Source organism: Jaculus jaculus, chromosome 1 (genome assembly GCF_020740685.1).
Source record: "Jaculus jaculus isolate mJacJac1 chromosome 1, mJacJac1.mat.Y.cur, whole genome shotgun sequence".
NCBI lineage: Eukaryota > Metazoa > Chordata > Mammalia > Rodentia > Dipodidae > Jaculus > Jaculus jaculus.
The window spans coordinates 84,334,672-84,355,128 of record NC_059102.1 but is presented as its reverse complement, the minus strand read 5'-3'; positions in this window follow the sequence as shown (position 1 = coordinate 84,355,128).

Here is a 20,457-nt window from a genome sequence, read left to right as displayed (position 1 = left end):
GGAAGAACAAGAAAGATGGCTGCCCATCTGGAAATCATAAGATGGCTGCCCAACTGGGTGGAAATCAGGGTTTCTCAGACACCCATGCTGTTCAGAGTAGCCATATGACTAACTGCTAAAGGCTAAGAGTTAAAGTAAGTGTGCAACTTCTAAGTCATGCCTTGCCCTTCCCAGAGGCTGGATGCAAATATGGAAATCAAGATTAAAAACAACACTCTGAGCTAATCAGAGTAAAACCCAAAGGAAGCTTGATGCCTCTGTGGAACAGCGCCACCTACCTGCCAGGTACTAGTAGCTTGTAGTGTTTCCTGAAGAGAAACAAGCAATCTCATCTAAGCCAACAATGTATCTTTAGTGTCTGGTATCTTTGGTGACAGCAGTTGAGCCTGAGTCCTAACTAATGCATGTGACTTTTTGCTGCCTCAGCTGTGCAAAGAATCTTGAGGTCATACTAGCTTGCACTAATTTAAGTAGCAGAAGGAGGAAAAAAAAATCATAGCTGAGTTACCTAAGCATCAGCAGTATTCCCAAGCCAAAATCACCCCTCCCTGAATCCTGCGCAGGTGAGTGTGAAGGTCAGAGAATCCAGCTCCTGCTCCCATAGAAGAGTGCCTAAGGAAAGTGTGCCTTCGCAAATAATTTTCAGATGCAACAGCCCTCCCTATGCTGAATCCAGAAACACTAGGTCATTATGTGAGATGAGTTATTAACATAAAAATGTGATTCTAAGCCACGATACCATGCAAACATAAACTGAACACACAAGTCTTCAGTAAGTCGGACCCTCAAGCTTGCATCCAGAAACACAAAAGTTATTATCATTCCGAAAGTGACATTCAAATTGTCTTCCTCACCAATTTTTAAAATATGCGTTACCTGCCCCCCCCCCCAATAAAGGTATGTGCAAACATCAGCTATGACTGTTGTATGTTGAGACTTCAGTTTGCTTTTTAATTTGAGGAAAGGTTGCCAGCCAGTATTTTATTCCATTTTTTTGTACCATTAAAATTTCCTAACATTATTGTTACTTTATTTAGACAATGCTTGTTTTGATTTGATGTCTTTGTGTTTCACTCCTTCCTTTTTGGTTCCATTTTCTTCTGCTTGAAATAGTCCTTTAGGGCTGAAGAGATGGCTTAGCAGTTAAGGAACATGCCTGTGAAGCCTAAGGACCCATGTTCAATCGCCCCAGACGCACAAAGGTGATGTAAGCACCAGGTCTCACATGCACAGTAAGTGGCACAAACGTCTGGAATTTGATTTCAGTGGTTGAGGTCCTGGTGCACCAAATCTCTCACTTAAAAATAAATAGAAAGAAAAGAAATAGCCCTTTAGTAGTTTCTTTGAGATAGCCTTTGTAGAAAACAAATTCTTCACTTCATCTTTGCTGTTGGGTAATAGTATAGTTTAGCTGTATATAGAATGTGGAATTGCAATTTGACAGTTATTATTAGCAATTGGGTGACTTTGGGTTTCTGTTGCTGCTGTTGAAAAGTCTGCTGCCTATCTAATCATCCTTCCTACAGAAAAACTTTCCTCTACAATTGCTTTAAAGAAGTTTTTAGCTTTATAGTTCTGCAATTTTATTATAGCAGAAATAACATTTGGATTTACACCTATTAAGTTCATAGTTTGCTGTGCTTTCTGAATCTTGTGACCTTTTTATTTAAAAAAAGATTTTATTTTTTATTTATTTATTTATTTGAAAGAGAAGGAGAGAGAGAGAGGCAGATAGAAAAGAGAGAGATGGGTACATCAGGGCCTCTAGCCACTGCACACAAACTCCAGACACACGTGCCACCTAGTGTACATGTGTGACCTTGGGCTTGCATCACCTTTGTGCATCTGCCTTGTGTGGGATCTGTGCCACCTTGTGCATCTGGCTTCAGGTGGGTAGTGGGGAATCAAACCTGTGTCCTTTTGCTTTGCAGGCAAGTGCCTTAACTACTAAGCCACTTCTCTAGCCCTTACCTTTATATATTTTTTTAAATTATTTATTTATTTATTTGAGAGCGACACCTTTATATTTTAATGACTATTTTAACTATGTCCTTTTATCTTTGAATATTTGTTCATTGTCCATTCTTCTGAAGCTCTTATGCTATCTATTTTTCATATTTTTAATCTCTCATATGGTTATTTTTTATGATATAACCTAAACTAGAATTAAATCTCTTCCAGTTCATTACTTTTTTCTTTAGCTACATCTAATCTATTAAAACTGATGACAAGTTTTCTTTTTCTCATCTGTATTTTTTACATGGTATCTTATTCTTTTGTAATGTTATATTTCCCTTTTCTTACTTTATACTTGTAATTATATCAAATGTATTCATAGTCATTTTGTAATACGTCTGTTACCTGAGGTTCTTCAGGATCTGATCCTGATATGAAGCCATCTGATAATACTTATGGAGGGTTGTTCCCTAACATGTTTTCTAAATTTAGTGGATCAGCTCCTCTTCAGAAAGGCTTCATCCAGTGGGATCTTGGGTGACCTTGGTTGAGGACATCACGCACTGTAGAGTTATATGCTTGAGTCATGTTTACATGGTGACATGACTTAGAATCACATTTTTTATGTTAACATCTCACCTCAGATATTCCTAGATCAGAAATACAACATAAATTCAAACTTCAAGTTCAAGTTAGAAGATAGTTTCTAACTGAGTTGAGAGACTTTTTTTTTTGTATCCAAACTCAGAAAAATACACTTTGGGCTGGGGAGATGGCACAGTTGTTAAAGATGCTCATTTCCACAGCCAGCTAGCACAGGTTTGATTCCCCAGTACCTACATAAAGCCAGACGCATGAAATGGCACATGTGTCTGGAGTTTGTTTGCAGTAGCAAGAGGCCCTGGTGCACCCATATGCTCTATCCTCCCTTTTTCTCCCTCAAATAAATAAATACATAAATAAATAAATTTTGAAGATAAATTTTTGGGGGCTGGAGAGATGGCTTGGTGGTTAAGGTGCTTGCCTGAAAATTCAAAGGACCCAGGTTTGATTCCCCAGTACCCAAATAAAACCAGATGCACAAAGTAGTGCATGTATCTGGAGTTCATTAGCAGTATCTAGAAGCCCTGGTGCACCCATTCTGTCTACTCCCCCTCCATATGTAAACATCTTTTTCCCCTCTTTATCTCTCTCTATCTCTCAGTTAAATAGATAAATAAATAAAAATTTTAAAGTAAATTTCTTTCTTCATATCTGTGCTGATAGCTTGCTTCATTTGCATTTGGACCATCATGGAAACTACAAAATATAGGTTTTAGTAGCTATACTCACTTGCTTTCCCAACTCAAACTATCAAGACAACTAACATAGCTTTTGTTTCCAGACCAAAAGGGTCACCTTGGGTCAAGATTCCAGGTCCAGTATAGCCATCTTTACTTAATATATACTTAATAAATTCTCATATAATTAATAAATTCCCTTTTGTTATGCAAAGAAACAGTAAAAAAAATACCTAGAGGAAGGAAGAAATGATCATTAGAGGAAATGGAATCTCTGCAAACAACACTTTTCTTCTTGTCTTCTCTCATGCAAAGCACTACCCTCAGTTACTCTGTAAGCCCATGTGGTCATAAGATTATGAAAGGTAACAATCAGCTTGTGTAACAAGGAGGAAATTGATAAGTGTCTTACGGGAAAGACCATGGTAAGCATATTTCAGTGTAGTGATAGAGTTTATTTTCAACTCTGATCAAATTTGAAAGTCGATCTTCTACACAATACCTAGTCCAGTGACTGACACAGTAGATATTGAATAAATATTTGTTGAAAAAATATCAAACATTTTCTCAGGCCTGTGATAGGGGAGAATGCAGCACACAGGGCAGCAGGCAGAAAGTGTTCAAAGAGAGACAGAAAGCTGAAAGGTCATGCCAAAAGAAAGAAATCTTTCCCAGAGAAATGAGAAATCTGAGGCAGGCAGGCTACAAAGAACACTGGAGGAAGTAGCTTCTCTTGAAAGTTATCATAGAGGTTCAGAACTTGGGGTGAACTTTGAATGAGCACATAGACCTAGGTTGGGAATTGGAGTTGCCTTCTCACTGCTGGGACAAAATGCCATACTCAAAGCAATTTATGGGAGGAGAGGGGTTTATTTCAGGATTATAGTCTTGAGGGGAAGCTCCAACACGACAGAGAAAGTATAGTAGAGGCTGCACAGCACATCTTTCCATGGCAGCTGGCCAGAAGCAGCAAGAGTGAGCTGAGCTGAAGGGGAAGCTGAGTTGTAACACTCAAAGCCTGCCCCTGGAAACATACCTTCTCCTACAAGTTTCCACCTCCCACATAGCCACTGACTGTGGACCAAAACACATGAGGCTATCAGGGCCATCTCATTCAAGCTACCATAGGGATGATTTTCAGTTCATCAGTAAAAGCCTCCCTCAGATATATCTGTGTTCCAGAATGGTAAGGGGAGATCTGTGAGCTTGGCTGTTACATTCAATAAAGCCTCTCCCCCGGTACATGTTAATGACAGTGTAAAGTATATATTAATTACATATTAAAATATTACTGGTTTGAACTTCAAACCATCCTGTAGATTCTTTCTTAATATGTTCTCTTTGTGTTTTGTGTTGTTGTTCTTAAAACTTAAGCCAACAAATCTCTCCAAGTGCTATTATAAAATATTTGATTAGCTGAGCACTGTAGAGAGAAATTTGGAAGCCAAGAAAGCAGTTACCCCTACAAAACGCTACCATAATCAGAAATTCTTTCTTGTAAGTATATAATTCATTAGATTCAGTCTTCTCCTGGAGCCTCTAGATTTCCTTTGGAAAAGATCATAGGAGTAGGCAACTAATCAAAAGATAGAGGCCAGAAGACTTGATTTAGAACTGGGTTTGTATATCAGGAGTAAGGTTTCTTCTTGCATTCTGTATTTATTACAGTTGGCTTGGGAAAGAAGGAGGTCACATTCCACCCTCCAAGCTTACCCTTGTATCCACAGGGCACTGAACCAAGGACTCCACATTGAACGGAAAGGAAAAATCTCTGCAGCCTGATAGAGCCAATCTAGGATGCAAAGAAGCTTTCCTGGGCAGAGTTTCAGCTGCAATAGTACCTCTAAACACTCAAGCCACTGTCCTCCAGGGAGGGTGAGGCTCCATGCGTGCTGAGTACGCTGCTGCAGTGTGCTCTACTGGGCAGCACTCATACAGAAGGCTTCCGGGATATGTGCAAAAGAACTCAAATTATGTCATAGGCCCCAAGTGATCCCAACAGTGAACCTGGATTAAACAATAGCTCCTGTGGTTTGTCTCAGATAAAATCAAATTACTGTAGAAATATGTGTGAGATCTTCCTCACCAGTTCAAAGCACCATCTCACCAAATCTTATAGGTGGTGTTATTGAAATATAAGAATGTGTGGAATGCGTCACATGGGTGTGTCAAATCAGGTAGCTTCCCTCTTTAAACTGTTAAATCTTTGCATCTCACATTAACAGGGACACAGCCATCTGTGGAAACTTGGTGACATGACAACGGAAGCCACTCATGTCATTGCAGAAACAAGGAGACGTCCTGCAGAGGCCTAAAGGAAGTGACAAAACCTCTCACCTGTTAGCATACATTGCATTTTCTCAGCTCAGGTGATTCTTGCTGGAGACACTCCTTAGTGGGTGGCATGCTTGGCTTCTTCCAGCATTACTGAAAATATTTAAAATATGGGAAGGATAAGTACTCCAATTCAAATTGATATTAAAAAGCTTAGTTAAGTGAAAAAACTCAATCTTGCATCTTTTAAACATTCATAATTCCCGGGCATCATCAGGCTGGAAAAATACCGCTGCAGTTAGACCCTCCTCCCTTGTGCTCCCTGTGTGGGCCCCGCAGATAACTCCATAGCACATTTGCTAAGAGGCACCGCAACTGGATCTTAGCCCAGGAAATACAGCAATTTCCGGAACCTCTCTGTCTGTCTGTCCTCAGTTGCTTCCCGGGTGGCCATGAGAGGTAAATGCCTAACTAGGTATCTAAAGCAGCAGCCGCAGGCATATATAACCCACTCTCTCCAGGACTCAGCAGTGTCTGTCATCATACCTGGTGAGGTGTTTGTCCCACATGTACAATGGTCACTCATATTCCTACTTGTCTAGCTCTAGTTCCCACTCTTTCTGATAACAGCACCTCAATTTCCTTCTGGGGAACCTCTCCTTTGTTGATCAGGGTTTGGGTGCCCTCCTCTGGCCAGCAGCTGTGAACATGACCCAAGCTAGACCAACTGGAATTACCCTTCAGAGAATGTGGATCTTGGGTAAGAGAAGCATTGTGACAGAAAATGTTTGGGGTTAATTAAACTTGGAATCCAGGTACTAAAATCCCTGCCATTTGTTTTTGTGGTGTCTTATCCCTTTAATTGCCCTACTCTTCCCTGGGTTACGGGAGCTACTCCTTACTCTGACAATGCAATGCCTTCTCTCTCTGCTTCTCAGAGCCTGCCTGGACCTCTCTGCCTCACTTTAGTGCGTCTTCCATGCACAGATGAGTGAGGCAAATTCTCAGGTCCCAGAAATAATATGGCGGCCAGGCTCCCAGCCAGGCAGCCTCCATTCCCTCCACCACACTATCCCTGGAACTTTCTGGCCTCTTGGAGGTGGCTAGCAGCCCTCTCCTCCCTGTTGATCCTTCACATCACTTTCCTGCTTTCCGCTTCATCCCAGTTTGCTAACGATCAACTAGCTCAATTCCCAAGTCTCTTTATTCTTCTGGTACCAGGGTAGTTTCATAAGTCTTTTACTCTAAAATAAATCGTGGTGTCACATTCACCACAATACTTCTAAAATTCATTCCTTTTCCCCATTCCTCTGCCAACAGACTCATTCCAGAGAAGGGCTCTTCCCACTAAAAAATGTTGGCAGCATCCTGCTTTCTTGGCTTTCTCTCCTGCCACCTTCCTGTTTCCCAGGGAGAAAATGAGGTTTGGACTTGGGTGTCTTGAAAGCCCATCCATGCATGCCATGCATAGCATTCCCCATCGTTAGCACTCATGCATTCTTAGACAAGAAGGTCTTTTAAAAGGGTCTGTTTGGTGCCATTTTGTGAACTGAGTGAGCCACGATCTCCCTGCTGGAGAGTAAGCAATGGTAGTTGTAAAGAAAGAAGTTCTAACCCTGTGCTGCTCTGGGGGTGCCTAGACAGCCTAAGTCTGCAAGCTGCCACATCCCCAAAGCCATAGGGCTGAGGGCATGATCATGGTAGATCTGGTCTATCCCACCTCACCACATTCCACCTCGCTGAACCTCATCAAAAGATGCTCAGCAGCCTGATGTCATACTCAGTCCTCAGGAAGTGGTTCCAGGATAGAATTCAGGACATGCCTTAGAACTGGAAAACACTCTCTGGGCTCTCCTCAGGAGCCCCTTAGAAATTCAGATCTGGGGCTGGAGAGATGGCACTCGCATGCAAAGCCTAAGGACTCAGGTTCAATGCCTCAGGACCCACGTAAGCCAGATGCACAATGTAGCACATGTGCATGTTCATTTGCAGTGGCTGGAGATCCTGATGTGTTTCTTCTCTTTCCCTCCCTTTCCCTTTCTATAATTTTTTTAAAAAGAAGTTCAGGTCTATGATTAACTTCACTGGCTATCTGATCTCCCTAAAGTCCTGCACAGATACAGCTGAGAAAACACCTATATGGCAATGCATAACTTGGATTTAAGTGATAAATTAGGCTGCAACAGATTTAGTATGTAGTTAATGTATCACAATAAACAGTGCAACTATAGCAAGCGAGATTGTTCCCAACATGTACAATGAAGACAGGCATGCTGCTGTGTGCATACACACACTGTTAGAGTTGCACTGAGTATTTTTGAAAGTTTCTTTCTATGAAACACTGAACTTACTATTCATTTGAAATTTCCCATGTTACTTAAAACTGTATCAATAATTTACTGTTTCTGGTATTCAAAAGTCTACTATCCAATAGAATGCCCACACACGTGGTACATATGTTTATGTTCCATTTGGGAGTTATTTTTATAATGAAGGCTAATGAACCCATTTTTCAATGAATGCTCTTAAGTGTAAATTTCATTTTTGTAAAAAAAATAATTTTATTTATTTATTTTCAAGCAGAGAGTGCGAATGTCACTCACACAAAAAGAAAAGAGAGGGAGGGAGAGAGAGAGCATTCCAGGGCCTCCAGTAGTTACAAACTCCAGATGCATGTACCACTTTGTGCATCTGGCTTTATGTGGTTTACTTTGGAATCAAACTCAGGTCATTAGGTTTTGCAGGCAAGCACCTGCTGAATCATCTCTACAGCCCATAAAATTCATTTTAATGCTAAACCCACTACCAAAAAAGAACAGAATATGGGCAAAGCTCAAGTACTAATTGTTTACTGTGTTATATAAGGTTAGTTTTCCACATGAGCTCTTAGACGCAAGACCCCAGCCTCAGAACTACATTTTGTTCTTATTCTACAGTGTACCCTTGAGCCCTAGAAAGTTGAATCTGAGACAGAGGTTTCCATGATCTTCATTCTCCTCCTGCTGTAAAATCCACTGATCTTTATGTTGATTTTTCCCTTCTCCCCCTTGAAAAGGATGCATGTGTCCCCAGATGGACAGCCAGGAGCTGACACCCTGGGCAGAGAGTACATAGGGTGTGGAGGGGAGGAAGGCAGATTCTCACCAATGTGGTGAGCCATCGCCACAAACCAGAGCCTGCAGCTTGGGAAAGGAAGTGAGTCAGGTTCTCTGAATCCTGTGGTGGCAAACCCATAGCCTGTCACCCTCTTTCCTTTTTGTGGCTCTGTGTTTGGCCAAATATGGAACTCCTGGCACAAGGCAAGGCCAGACGGTTGTTATTTTGTCCTTAACACCACACAAACTGTGAGCGTCAAGTGTTGTCCACACTCTAAATCTAAACCCACTGAAATCAACACATTCTCTTTGCAATAAAAATCAGTTGAGTAATACGCATCAAGAGCAGAATATAGAGTACATTTTTGAAGTGCTTCAGAGCAGATAAAGCTGCTATGTCCAGTTTTACATATTAACAAAGAGCATGCTTATAACTGGATATGCATCTATGCTTTGATCCAAATATTTCATCTAAATATTCCATTCATATCAAAACAGGCATACAAGAATAACGACCATAGAAAGTCATACAGGTGGTGATTACTACTGGCGCTTCTGCCACCACTAGATATATGAAAAAGCAACTCAAATTACCAATCATCTGAATGCTCATGTCTTTCCCTTCCCGTGCCTATCTTGGACCCTAACACCAGTGGTGAGATCATAAAGTGGGGCTTCTAGGAGATGTTAAGATCAAGAGGGCTCTTCCCTGCTAACATGACAGTTGTACCCCAAGGGAACTACTTTGCCTCACAGCCATATCAGGACATATAAATAATGACATCTGCCAGTGCCTTTTTCTTGTGTTTTGCAGCCTCCAGACTGGTGAGAAAGAAACTCCTGTTGTTTATGTATAAATTTCTCAGTCTATAGTATTTTGCTATAGCAACCTGAGCTGGACAGGACACAGTCCCAGCTGGCGAGGAGCTCATAGATTGACTAATGGAGCACATTCACACACACATACATTCTTGTAGACTGCAGAAACCTCAACATTTTCTCTGCATCTTTTGTTTTCTGTTTTGTTTTGTTTTTTAAAGTGTGGTCTCTCTCTAGCCCAGACTGAACTGGAATCCACTAGATAGTTTCAGGCTGGCATCAAACTCACAGCAATCCTCTTGCTTCTGCCTCCTCAGCACTGGGATTAAAGGTGTGTGCCACCACACGTCTTCTGATCTTCACTTTGTGCCACTTTAGTTCCAAATCTTTCCCATCCTAGCTCTAAAATCCCATATTTACCTCATTTTTCCTTGCTAACCCTGATTGTGTCAACTCTATCTCAGGCTCTCCTTACCGGATGATAGCACTGGCCTTCCTTTATGTTTATGGATGGGGCTGACAAATCCATGGCACTCATCCTATCCTGCCCCAGTCCCTGAGTGTAACAGACCATGCTGGGAGATTCCAGTGTTCTTTCCCCTGAACCCAAACATAGTCATAAGGTTCTTCTTAGCACAGTCAACCAAGATCATTACCAATCTATCAGAATTCCCCTTGAAACAAGATACACTTATCACTCCTGCTTTTAGACCCTTGAAAATAAATCTTTCAACCAGAAATGAATATAAGTCACAGATGCCTGCATAGTATCTCAGATCGAAGTCAGAATTTTGGTAGACACTTAATATGGGTATTTTAACGCATTAGGCATTATATATATATTTTTTTTAATTGAAGATTAAGTTAAACTAGCCTAAATGTAAAAATTATTACCCTCTATAAATCATCTCTCTTCCCATTTTGCCATTTGTTGCCTTCTAACCCTCACAGGTTCCTATTCCACACCTAAGAATCTTGAACCTTTCTGAATGTATTCCTCTTACCATTTATTTGAAGAGCAGGTACCTTAGTCCAGGCTTTCCAAGAAGCAGACACTAAATGGAATTTTTCTTATGCAAGGGACTATTAGGCAAGTAAAATGAGAAGCTGAGCAAGCTGTGAGACTTCTATACAGGTCTAACACATGAAAAGGAAAGACAGAAGGTTGGAGAAAGGACTTCAACTGAGAGGAATACCAACACAAGTTCATCAAGGCCTCAGGGATAGCCTAGAGCCCAAGTATCCCATCAGCAGAGGCCACGGGAGGCACAGCTTAGGGAAAATGCAGCCACTTCAGCCTACAGCAGCTGAGGCTTTGGTTCCTGAGTAGCTTTCGCTGTATCTGGGAACTTCTAAGGTTCATTCACAGAGCTGCCACGGCAGGTTACTGACAGCATCTAGAGGTGACCGACTGAAGAAACAAGAGTTCAGAGGAGTAAGCTTCATTCAGATTTCAGATGAATAGCAGATAATGTTCAATATAAGTAGGCCTCAAATCCAGATTTCCTATATTTTATGTGGCAATGGTGACTGCAGTTCTCTGTGTTAGGCTTTTTATGTGAAAATCCTCTTTTGAACTGGGTTTACTCATTCGCTACTGGCTCTTTAGAAGCCCATTGCTGGGTATCCTCTAAACAGGTTCTTCTTTCTTACTCAGTTGTCCCACCCCCACACTGACAGTCTCTGGAAATATTGGTGCGCTCATGCCCTCCACCCACTATTCCAGACACTCCTATAGGTTTCTGAATGAAATTCAAAGTCTAGCCTCCAGTCTTATCTTTGTAATACTGATTATTTTTATTTGTTTATTTATTTTTGTAATCCCTGGGCTTCAATCAGAACAAAATACATTATTACCAGGTTATCTTCTTATCCATGCATTGTGGTACACATGCAACCACAGCTACTGAGAAGATTGAGGCAGGAGGACTGCAAGTTCAAAGCCAGCCTAGCCAACTTAGCAAGACTCTGTCTCAAACTGAAGGAAAAAAATTAAACAAACAATAAATCAGGTGTAATGATGTAGCTCAGTGGTACAGAACTTACCTGGCATGCTCAAGGCCTGGCATGCTCAAGGCCTTGGGTTCTACACACACAGAAAAGAAAAAGAAAGAGCCCAAAGAAACCTCGCACATACCCAGGGATGCTGCCTTGGCTCAAACTAAGCCTCTTCCCTGCAATGCCATTCCCCAAATTGTCATCCTTCATCTGCCACGTGTGACCTGTCTCTAGGCTAGCTCAAAGGCAGCTCTCTTTGAAAAGATGAGCTGTGACATATCAAGCCCATCTCAGAATCTAGTGAAACTGAATTAGTATAGAAAGACATAAATTGACATATACTGAAAGCTGAGCTTTTCTTACAGGTAGATTTCAACAAACAGCATTCCCATTTCTATGTGTAGCATTCATTTCAGAAGCTCTGTACTACCAACAGGGTGAGTCTTACTTTTAGCCCCGGTGCAAATGTTTAATTAATCAGGGCCGCCGTCCTTGTTTGCCCTTGACTGGGTTTCCCTGCTGATTACCCACTGGAAAACTCAGCCCTTTAATGCAAACAATGTCCTGATTAGTGTTTTGTGCCGCATACCAGGTTTGGGGAGTAGGACCTTCATTAATGAGTCAGCCTGTACCATGATATTTGGTTCTGAAAACTCAAACCTGATTGCATAGACAACTGACTTTCCATTTTCTTCTGTGCCAAACCTTCCCTAACTCCCTTTCTTTCCACCCAACTTTGATTGTAGGGAGGAAAGTTTGCATCATGTGAATATAAAATATCAAATTATTCCAACTTCAGCAGTTTTGAAATAGGCCCGATGGTGAAATGTAGCAGTGAGCCTAGGTGTTCCTTCCTCTTGCTGATGGTCTCAGGTATTCACTTGGTCAGTATTTCTCTCTCCCTAACTAGGAAAGGGGGGAGAGGGGGATCAGATGATGAAATGAAAACCTTTAAATAAAATATCATTCACACAAAGGAAAAGAATTTTCCTCTGGGTCATTATCAGTGGAAGCCCAGTGAAAAGATAATAAGCACAAGATTCCTGATTAATTAAACATTTGTGCTCATTGTATGCAATTATTCTGGGGAAAATCAACTCCGGGACATCTGTTTACTCAACCTTGGGCTGAGAAACCACCAGACTACCCCTGCCCTGCATCTCCAGGCACAATGTCAAGGCATAGAACTGCTAACTCGTAAGACCAAGGAAGGCCCACTAATAATTTTCTAGGTTGGAAACTGATGACCACGCTGCAGGAACAATGAATTATGAGGGCTTTATAAATTCATAGAGGGTTAAGTGAGGGAATCTAAAGTGAAAATATATTAATATAAAACATATTTACAAATATACATAATCATCTTATACTGCAGAGCAATTAAACATAGATCAATATTTTCATGAGTGCATCAATTATTGCTGTTTTTTATAACCCAGTGAAACCACATTTCTAGTTTTGTCTGTTTCACCCAGTTAGGTCTTTTTTCAAGATTTACATAACAACACTAACTCCTGAATTGCTATCCCAAGTTATGCTCTTCCCCTTGTCCATTGATGAGCAAGTCCTACAAGTTGCACAGTGAGGAGGATCATGGCTCATGAATCAGTTACACAGGCAGCTAAACTGTAGCCAGGAGGTCAAATGAGGAAGAGGCAGGACAATCAAGGAGCCATTACCAAGGTGGCTTGCAAACCATTGGCTACAATCCATGGAGATGGAGTCTGGACTTTGATCCAGAGCACTTTCACCAGCGTGATGAAATCAGCTTGGGTGTTTGATAAATGACTAACACTACCAAACTCTCGTCCTTGCATGGTTGTCTCTCTGTTTACCTAAGCCACGTGCATTTGTTGAGTCCCTTATAGCAGTGGTACAGAGTATGGGTGCCCCCAGGTCTACCAAGCAGAGAACCCTATACCTTTAGTTTCCATTGAGAGACTTAGGTTACCACATTCACCCTCTAACCCAGGTTCTAGCTAAGAAAACGTGGAGCTTGGCCTGGTGTCTCTGAAGATGCTGATCTCCCCTCCCTACACTGATGAGCCTGGCTGCCAGTGGTAGCAAGAGGGCACTAACCATACGGTGATCAATATTTCCTCCTTTACCTGGCACTATACTCGTTAATTTTTTTTAATTACAGTAAACTTCATACGACATAACATTCACCATTTCAACATGTATAATTCCATGCCTTTTGGCACATTCACAATGTTGTACAAGCACTGCCCCCTAGTTCCAAAAACATTTTCATCACCTATGAAGGAGACCTCAGGTCTATTAGCCATCATTCCCTATTTGCTCTTTTCTCAGATCCTAGCAACCACCAATCTGTCTCTGTGAATGCTTCCAATGCTGGACACTTCTTGTAGATGGAATCTTTCAACAAGTGGCCATTTGGGCAGCTTATTTTGCTTGACATGATGTTTTCAAGGTTCAACTATGTTACAGTATGCACCAGTATTTCTTTATGCCAATGTATGCCTGAAGCCAAGATGGTGGCACACACCTTTAATATTAGCACTTAGGAAGGTCAAGTAGGAGGATCACCAAGAGTTTGGGGCTAGTCTAGGCTATGGAGTGAGTTCCAAATCAGCCTGAGCTACAGTGAGACCCTGCCTCTAAAATAATAATAATAATAATAATAATAATAATAATAATAATACAATGATAACATTCCACACTTCCTTTGTCTATTCATCAGTTAATGGTCATTTGGATTCCTTTTACCCTTTAGCCATTGCTAATAGTGGCACTATGAGCATTACCATCAAGTTTTCATGTGGACAAATGTTTCCAGTTCTTGTGAGTATGCCCATAGAAGAAGAATTGATGGTTCACATGGTAACCTTATGTTTAATGTATTGAAGAACTGTTGAATTACTATTCAAAGTAACTGCACCATTTATGTACCTACTAGACATTTATGATGGGAATAGGTTGGTGTCAAAACTGAAAGTCTCCTGTTTTGTGAACTGCCTTAGTCTCAGACATTTGGGAAAGGTGGTTGTCATTCTAATATAGTCTCTGTGAGCTTAAAGTAATATATATGAACAGGAATCAGAGTTAAAATAAACTGGCACTCCAATAGCATGCTGCCCAGACGGTAGAATCATCTCCCTATAGGACAGGTTTTCTATCTTCCACATGGCATCTTTTTCATAACTGGGTCCTGGATCTTGTAATGCCACTGATATGTTTGTTTTTCCTTCTATGAGTGTATGTCTCATTCTTTATTAGATTCTCATTCAACAGTTCTGAGCAGGGGTCCATGATTCTACATGCCTTTCAAGCTCACATGTTGTCTACACTTTACAAAGGAAAATGGGTGAATTAATCATATCTTTTTAGGAAGTATAATAGCAAAGATGCCATCCTAGTACCTGCTTGATGCTCTCTGACCATAATCTGTAGAAAAAGGTGGACAGGTATGCATTATTAAGAAACACTTTGAAAAGAACCTTCTCTGGGATGGGCTTAATGGATAAAGTGCTATCTATGAAAGCAGAAGGACCCGAGTTCTATCCTCAATACTCACATAAAATACTGGGCAATTCCAGGCATGGTATTGCATACCTATAATCCTAGAGCAGTGGAGGCCAGATAGAAGGGGATGACTGGTAAGCTTTTCTAGCCAAATTGGTGAAAAATAAGCTCAGTGAGAGTTTGTCTCAAAACTAAGGTGATGAGAAGCAGAGGAAGACACCCCACTCTGACTCTGGCCTTCATGTACCCACATGCATGTGTATCACCACACACAAACATGCATGCACACGTGCATGCATACAAAGCATCTCCTATCATCCAAGCATGGAGGCACATCCTAAAATACTAACTCCAGGAGCATAAATCAGGAAGACTATGAGTTGAGGGTCTACATAGTGAGACCTGGCCTCACAAAGAGATCATCTAAAATGAGGATGTCAGTCAAAAGGAGAGATGAAAAGGCAAACATTACCTCTTCTCACTCTTCCTCCCAAAGTAAGAAGTGTCTTGGGAATGCATGGAGGCAAAGGACCTTAAAAAGAGTATAGTTGACACAGATGTAAAGGAAATAAATAGATATTTTCATGATGTTATATGTGGAGCGTCATGCTCTAAACAATAAGGCATCCCAACACGTCAGGGCTCCCAGGAATGACTGTGTTCCAAATGCTCAGGTGCCACATATGTACTCTTTCCTCTTTGTATGTGCTTTTATCACCTTCTTTTTTATTATTGTGCCTAAGATAAATGGGCACAGTTTTCTTCAGTCACACAAGTTCTCTTGGCCTCATGCCTTACTCATGCCTGTAATGGGGCCAGGATAGGGGAAACTGCTCAGAAACTAGCTGCATGACATATGACAGAGGTAAAATGAAATCCATTAAGGAAGTAGCCCATGGACCCTGTCTTGGACCATAACCCCTGTCTTCACTACTCTCGTTTCTAATTGTCTGAGCATTCTTAGGTCTTTCTATACTTTGAGGCAGCCATGATAACAACCAGTAACTCTTACTCCCATATAAGGCACTGCTCTGATGGGAGCTCATATTTGGAGGTAGAAAGGAGGCTTTGGCTCCAGCTAGATGCCAATACTCTTGCCCACCCACCACCCCTTTGTTTTGATTTTTTTTTTTTTTGACAGAGAAAGAAAGAGAGAATGGGCACACCAGGGCCTCCAGCCACTGCAAATGAACTCCAGACACTTGTGCATCTGGCTAATGTGGGTCCTGGGGGATCAAACCTGGGTCCTTTGGCTTTGTGGGCAAGTACCTTAACTGATAAGCCATTCCTCTAGCTCCACCCCTTTGTTTTTAATAAGGGTCTCAAATTTGTAGTGAAGCCAAGGATGACCTTGATTTTTTTTGATCCTCTTGCCTCTACCTCCTAAGTGCTAGAGTTACAGGCCTACACTACCAAATCTGGTTTTAGAGGTACTGATGATCAAACTCAGGGCTTCATGCACGCATGCTAACTAAGTAAACCCTCTACCAGTTAAGCTGCACCCCTATCCCTACCTCTCTTTAGATAGAGATTCTATGGGCCTGAGCAGGTTAGAGATCAAATAGGACTGAAGCACTATATAAGTTTTTCATGCTGCTGTAACAAATTACCACCAATTTATTGGCTTAAAACAAAACAAATTGTCCTATGAGTCTAAATACCAGAAGTCCAAAATAAGTTAATAATGCCAAAATCATGATGTAGATCGAGCCTCGTTCCTACTGAGAATATAGAAAAGAATCTGTTTCCTTGATATTTCAAGAAGCTTTCCCTTTTTAATCTCATATATCCCTCCAGAATCCTCAAAGCACATCACCTCAACATCTGTTTTCCTCATCACTTCTCCTTTTGTTATCTTTCACCTATATTTTTCTTGCTGAGCTGTGAATCAGACTCAGGCATGTGTCCAAGCACATGTTCTACTGCTGAGCTGTATCTCTAGTCCTTGAATTTTTGAGACCTGGTCTATGTATCTCTGGCTGGTATAGAACTTATGGTAATATTGCCTGAGCCTTTAGAGTGCTAGATTTGCAGGCATACCCCACCAGACCCACAATATTTGTACCTCTTGTCTCCCTCTTAAAAGGACCCTACTATTACAGCAGACTTACATGGATAATCTAGAATAAATTTCTTATTTTAAAAGTCTTACCTGCATTATCAATGTCCCGAGTGCTATATAAGTTAATATGTTCACATATCCCAAGGAGAAGCATGTAGAATTTTTCAGCTATCATTATTCTATCTATTGCAGACACATTTGAGCAAAATAAAACCTCAGCTATAACAGTGACAATGTGAATTCCTTACTATTGATCTTGAGTTAATAATTTACTGGCATCTTTTGAGAAAAAAATGTTGAATGAGCCATCAGTGATGCCCACTGGACCTCATAAATTTATGAACATCTGTTTATTGCAGAAGCATCCAACTGAAAAGGGTTAACTGCTTAAGGAAATTCAGGAAAACATCTTTGGTCAAACAAACTTATTCCATGTCAACCTTTCAGACTCATTTCTCTGACAGGCCAGAAGTAGTGCTGCTCTAAGTCATAGGAATAAATTATAGCAGTGATTCATAAATAGGTGTGTCAAAGTTTATTATTTTCCAGGTTGCTAATTGTTTGCCTTACTAAACCTAGCCCTTAGTCAAATTAGGTTAAGAAAACCATAGTTAAATAACAGAAGGATGGGAGAGGGTTAATCAAAATTCAAGAGGGTATAAATAAGCTGTATGGAAACATACTTTTTTTGGACAATGGCACACCCAGAAGCCATAGGTGGTTACTAGAAAAATGTCAGCGCCAGGGATGGGATACCTTCCAGTGAGTTGTCGGCCAGCAAGGTCCCTGATGGCCCCCAAGTATCACAGGCCATTGCCATGGCTCTTGGTTTCCCACCAGAAATTGACAGTAAGACCCTATTGCTGAAGACTCCATGTACTTGGGCTGCAAGATCACTGAGAAATCAAGCTGGAGCTGAGCTAAAAACTTCTTCCCTGTAGACTAGCTGACAGAAAGCTGGAAAAAGCTATGCTGCATGCAGCCCTATGGGAGAGAGAAGTCATCATCAGTGGAATAAGCAGCAGAGGACACTATAAGTCTTAAATTTAGCCAGCCAGGCCAAATGAGCCAATGGGTACAATAGTGGCACCTCTCTCCCATTCTCTCTCTCTCTCTCTCTTTTTTGATTTTTTGAGGTAGGGTCTCAGTCTAGCCCAGACTGACCTGGAATTCATGATGCAATCTCAGGGTGGCCTTGAACTCACAGTGATACACCTACCTCTGCCTCCCAAGTGCTGGGATTAAAGGCATGGGCCACCATGCCTGACTCATGACACATCTCTTATGGGGGAACCAACCGCCCTCTAATTACACTGGAGGCCCACTCCACAGGAGGGGATATATGCTTGAAAACCTATAATGGGGGAGTCATGAGCCCTAGGTTTATAATGCCTACTGGTGTCTGGCTAAAAGCATATATTATGCTCACCAAACTGCCTGGTAAGCATACCTCTTAATGTTCTTACCCATATATTAATTCTACTCCCACTTTTGGTTAGAGAAGCTTCTCTTTTCAGATTGTGGTGACCTCTGGGATGATTTAAAAGGCGCCATAGTGCCAAGAAGAAGTGACAGAGGAGTGTTCAGCACTGAAACATCTCTATCACATCTTCTAAGGCTCAGCGTCCATTATGGAAGAGGTGGCAGAAAGAATATAAGAACCAAAGAAAGGGTAGGACTGCTTACAATGCAATCTTCCAGACACAAAGTGTCCTGGATATCCATGACCTCAAAGTGCCTGACACTACCTACACAAGGCCTTCATAATGGGAGGAAAAATTGATGACTTCAAAATAAAAGAGAGACTAATTGAAAGGGGTAGAGGATATGATAGAGAGTGGATTTTTAAAGAGGAAAGTTGGGGAGGCAAGGGATTTATCATGGTATATTGTCTATACTTATGGAAGTTGTCAATAAAAAAGAAAACCATAGTTAAGGTACAACTGAAGTAAATACATCTGCATCTAAGAGGTTTTTTTTTTAATTGTGCATTTTTCATTGTCTTCAGTGTGCTACAAACTGTTGAAGGACAATGTACTATGTACCCCCACAATGATGTTACCTCAGAAACCTCAGTGAACATAAAGTAGAACCTTTACTTATGTTTGCTAGAACTTGGGCTCCATGGCACAGAGCTTAGGAATCAATGAGTCAGAAATGAATTGCTTTGATGATGATGTCTGCCAACGATTGATGAAGTGCTGGCCATTCAGTACACGGAAGGTTATTTCTTTCTCTGGATATGGATGAACTGCCCCACATCCCACCCCAAAGTTTCCCTCTATAAAGGGGTATAGTATATATACATTTTATATATATATATAGTATATATAAAAGTAAGCTAATGGGCTGGAGAGATGGCTTAGCGGTTAAGCACTTGCCTGTGAAGCCTAAGGACCCAGGTTCGAGGCTCGTTTCCCCAGGTCCCACGTTAGCCAGATGCACAAGGGGGCGCACGCATCTGGAGTTCGTTTGCAGAGGCTGGAAGCCCTGGCGTGCCCATTCTCTCTCTCTCTCTCTCTCTCTCTCTCTCTCTCTCTCTCTCTCTCTGTCTGTCTTTCTCTCTGTGTCTGTCGCTCTCAAATAAATAAAAAAATTTAAAAAAAAAAAAAAAAGTAAGCTACTAACTCAGCTAAAATGACCATTATCAGTTGCTTCTTGTTGCTGTAATCAAATAGCTGACCAAATGCAAATTACAGAAGGAAAAGAGTTTAATTTGGCTTACAGTTTCTAGAAGAAGTGTTATGGCCGGAATGTCATGGCAGCAGGATAGAGAGCAGAGCTGGTCACATCTTACCAAAGTCAGGAAGCAATAAATGAGCAGGAAGTGAGGGTAGGCCACAAAACCTTAAGGCTTCCCTCACCCCCAGTGATCAACTTTCTCCTGTAAAGATACTCTTCCTAAAGGTTCCACAACTTTTCCAAACAGCTCCACTTTTCTCAAGACCAAGCATTCAACTGCATGAACCTATGGCGGGGCATTTCACATTCAGATCACAGCAATGACTAAGATAGACATCACTGTTGGAAGAACTCCCCATTTTTCTTATGACTGGATTGAGCATATTCAGGGTGGTATGGCTGAAGACACATTTTTTTCTTTTTTACAAAGAACACAGTGGTCTGAAGAGTGAGATAAAAGAGGATGAATGAAGCTTTACTATGAAGTTTATGGTTTCCAATTTGAAAAAGATCTCAACCTCAAGTTCAGCAGCAGGGTAGACCCACTAAGAGAGAATACAGAGGAGTTACTTTGGGGACCTCCTAATAGCATGCCTGTTTAGGAACCCAGATTCAGGACAGAAGTGTCCCTTTGGGGGATCTCTAGCTCATTTTAAAAACCAGATATAGTTGGATGTGTACAGCTTCTGCCAACTATACCTCTCTATGGACATAAGGGGAGAGGGCAGAACATCCTGAATGAAAGGCCTCAGAGCATTCAGGCATTCAACCTGTGGCCCTCTCTCCTTAGGCATTAATGTGACAT